General features: G+C 59.5%; 2 non-coding genes across 2 annotated transcripts; both read right to left on the bottom strand.

Annotated features, from left to right (window-relative positions):
- Window positions 1–2638, bottom strand: VCUG_02832 (the record flags this gene model as incomplete). Its single annotated transcript, XR_552273.1, has 1 exon — window positions 1–2638. It is a non-coding gene; the product is annotated as a 28S ribosomal RNA (ribosomal RNA).
- A 33-nt stretch (window positions 2639–2671) lies between these two features.
- On the bottom strand, window positions 2672–4035 carry VCUG_02831. The gene has a single exon (XR_552272.1). It is a non-coding gene; the product is annotated as an 18S ribosomal RNA (ribosomal RNA).
- Between the last annotated feature and the right edge of the window lie 50 nt (window positions 4036–4085).

Raw genomic sequence — 4085 nt, 5'->3', positions numbered from 1 at the left:
ACAACGGCGGTGGGATGCCTGGAGTCTCAAGCACTCGCTGGATTGCTCCGCTGCTCATGCCGCACAACACCATCATCCACTGCGCGTCGTCTTCGCGCCCGCCCTCCGCGCTCGGGCCCCGCTTCTAGCTTAGAGGCGTTCAGCTATGCTCGGGGAGACTTAGCACCGCAGCATGCGCATCCGCACAACCGCTCCGCCAGTGGTCTCGAGGGGCCTTCCTTTCGTACTACTACCCTCTCCCCTCGCGCGCAGTCAGTAGGATAAAACTAACCTGTCTCACGACGGTCTAAACCCAGCTCACGTTCCCTGTTTGTGGGTGAACAATCCAACACTTCGCCACTCCTGCATGGCCATGATAGGAAGAGCCGACATCGAAGAATCAAAAAGCACCGTCGCTTTCTGCGCTCGGGTGCCACAAGCCAGTTATCCCTGCGGTAACTTTTCTGTCACCCACGCCACGATCCGTCTCGTGGTCGTGGGATCACTAGGCCGAGGTTTCCCCGCACACGGGCCGCACAGCCCGTGCTCAAGCACTCTAAAGCCCTTATGCTCCACGCGGGTGTTCTCGTCTCGCTGCAAGTGCCTTCGGACGGCTGCGTTCCGGTGCTGCAGCCGTGCCGCCCCAGCCAAACTCCCCATCTGGCATCCATCCCCGCAAGGGTGTGCGACGGGGACTGTTGCGCAGTGGTCTTTCACTTGCGCAATGCTCCCACCTGCCTACATCGCAACTGTCCCCGCCGCGCTGCCACACTAGAGTCAAGCTCAACAGGGTCTTCTTTCCCCGCTGACTGTGCCAGGCCCGTTCCCCTGGCCCGTGGGTTCGCTAGTCTGCAGATAGGGACAGTGGGAATCGCGTCATTCCATTCATGCGCGTCACCATTTAAGTGACGAGGCGTTTGGCTACCTTAAGAGAGTCATAGTTACTCCCGCCGTTAACCCGTGCTTACAGCCGTCTCCGACCCTTCACTGTTCGAGCACCGGGCAGAACTCACTTCGTCTCTCGTTCACGAAGCTATGTTTTTATTAAACAGTCAGATTCCCCCTGCCACCAAGAGTTCCGTAAGAACCAATACTTCTCCCGAAGTTACGCATCTGTTTTGCCGACTTCCCTTACCTGCGTTCAACATGCACCAGAGGCTACTCACCTTGGAGACCTGTCGCGGTTATCGGTACGGTCGCCCTGCCGGCACGGCTGCCTTTTCACGGGGGCGCGGCGTCTGCGGAGGCCGCAGGCCCGCGGCGGCGCGTGCCGTGCGCCGGCTGACCCGTCTCCAGGCACGCGCGCGCGTTCGGCAGGGAAGGATGCCCTGCACCGCACAGCCGCGCCCGTCGGCAGCCGCAAGCGCGTCGCCGCACAGCAGGGCGGCGCGGGAACAGCGCCCCGCTTCTCTTTCGCTCCGGCGTCTGCGCCATCGCTCAGCACCGGCTCACCCCCCACTGATGCACATCGTGGGGGAAACCTTCTCCTCCTCGGTCTTCGCCGTCCCAGACGAATTGTCGCTACTACCACCAAGATCTGCGCCGCCGGCGCCTCCACCGTGCCTCGCGGCACGCCTTCTGCAGCCCCGGCGCGCCCCCCTACCTCCAGGTGCGCATCGGCCGACGCATAAGCACCGTCAATTTTCGGAGCAGCTGAATTCCATAGGTACGTTGTAACACGTTTCTTACCGGATGCCGACTTCCATGGCCACCGCCCTATCGTCCTCATTCACCTACAACCTTCGGTCTCTGCTGCGCCGTTTGGTGCCTTATCGCCCCGCCAGGTTCATTCCTCTTCGCCAGTCCTGCTTACCAGAACTCGCCCACTACGCTCGCCCAAGTCCGCGGCGCGTCGCAATGCACGCGCCGCCAGGCCCATTCGCAGTTCGTTCGCCGCCGCAGCTAAGCGACCTTTGCTCTACCTGGCCTCTCTCTGCTCGCGCGCTGTCCTTATACACATTTCGGGGGGAACCAGCTACCAGACTGTTCGTTTGGTCTTTCGCCCCTATGCCCAGCTCGTGCCATCGATTTGCACATCAGAACGGCTCACTGCCTCCAGCTGTCTTTCGTCAGCCTTCACAGACGCCAGGCATAGTTCACAAGTCTATCGGGTCGCACCCGCGCGTCTCCGCCGCCTTCGCTACGCCGCCGGCCCTCCGCCTTCGACTCGCCGCGCGTGTGCACTCCTTGGTCCGTGTTTCAAGACGGGGCCGAGCCGCTCGGCTCCCTGCGCAATTTCACCTTTTCAGTCTATTCCTTCTTCGATCACTCTACTTCTCCACTATCGGTCTCGCTGCCGTATTTAGCCTTGGATGGACGCTGCCACCCATTCACGGTGCACTACCAAACACCGCTACTCCGCACGCCGAGCATCCACGGGGCTGTCACCCTCTGCGGCCCGCCGTTCCAGGTCGGTTGTCGGCGCTCTCATGACATCTCGCCGCTGGCGATTACACTCCGGGCTCGTCCCCCTTCGCTCGCCGCTACTACGGGAATCCTTGTTAGTTTCTTTTCCTCCCTCTACTCATATGCTTAATTCCAAGGGGTTGTCCTGCACTGCAGCTTCGGGCACGTGCGATCACTGCTGCCGCTCCCGCACATATCGCCTGCCGCCGCGCCCTTCGTCGCACAGCGAGCCAAAAGATCCCTTGCGCAGGGCATAAATAATCAAACTCTAAAATATCCATGTTCTGCGTGATCCAGCTGCAGGTTCTCCTACAGCTACCTTGTTACGACTTGTATCACATCTAGAACCCTGCACTCACTCGCTCTCGCTTGTTCGCGCCTGACTCCATCTTCGATAACGACGGGCGGTGTGTACAAAGAACAGGGACGTATTCACCGTGTCTTAATGAGCCCACGATTACTAGCAATTCCTCGTTCCCGAGCCCCTTCCAGAGCTCGTTCCCTCTCGATCGCCATTGCCGCTCGGGCACTGATTTCTGCGACCACTGTAGTGCGCGTGCAGCCCAGACCATCTAAGGGCATCACTGACCTGTTCTTGACCCTTCCTTCCTGTGCTTTGAGCACCTGTCCCGGCGCGCCGGCAGGGGTCTCACTACTTCCCGGACTTAACCCAAAGGTCACCCCACTTGTCGTTAACGGCCATGCACCACTCTCCGGCCTATCGTGTACCACACTCGTGCGACCGTCGGGCCTGGTAAGCTGTCCCGCGTTGAGTCAAATTAAGCCGCACACTCCACTCCTTGTGGTGTTCTTCCGTCAATTTCCTTTAAATTTCTCGCTTGCGCGTGTACTCTCCCCAGGGCCCTACTCAATTTCTCCTCCGCGTGGCGGCTGCACCGCCCCACGGCATCGGCATCGTTTACTGCTAGAACTACAACGGTCTCTAATCGTCTTCGATCCTCTAGCCTACGTCCTTTATCATCGGATTCGCCCCTGGCCAGCGCTTTCGCCTCTGCTGCTCCTAAGCGAGTCATCAAATTTCACCTCTCGTCGCTTAATAACCTGGCCCCCGGCCGCTCCTCATCCTCTGCTTTTCCGGCGCCCTGCCCCCCTCGATAGGGAGCCTTCAGCGCCGGTCATGCAGCCCGACTACGAACTCTTTAACTGCAACAATCATCATAGACACTCCAGGAGCTGGTATTACCGCGGATGCTGGCACCAGTCTTGACCTCCTGTTACCAGTGCATATTTTACCTGCACATCGTATTCACGTCTCCTTACTACCGCCCCGAACGCGGGCTTCGGTAATTTCCGCGCCTGCTGCTGTCCTTGGACCTGGTAGCCGTCTCTCAGGCTCCCTCTCCGGAATCGAACTCTAATTCCCCGTACCCGTCTTCGTCTAAGTAGGCCCTTACCCTACTTACTAACTGATGGGATGGCTCCTTACTCTCCCGCACCTGCCGGTTGCACGCCCGTGCCCGTGTCACGCGCCTCCTGTGTTTTGGCCTCCGGTTACAGAGGTTGTCCACACCGGGAGATCAAATCAGTCGCCCGTTACTGAGCCTTGCGCCGCTCCACCACCGGCTTCGCTTGCACATGCATGGCTTAACCTATGAGACTAGCATCCACGTCAGGCAGAATCAACCTGAATCAAACTCGAAGTGTCTCATCACAACCCATATCTCCGCTGTGCACCCCAA

Source organism: Vavraia culicis (assembly GCF_000192795.1).
Source record: "Vavraia culicis subsp. floridensis unplaced genomic scaffold supercont1.101, whole genome shotgun sequence".
Classification (NCBI taxonomy): domain Eukaryota; kingdom Fungi; phylum Microsporidia; family Pleistophoridae; genus Vavraia; species Vavraia culicis.
The sequence above is the reverse complement of the archived record's forward strand: the minus strand, read 5'-3'. Positions and strand labels throughout refer to the sequence as shown.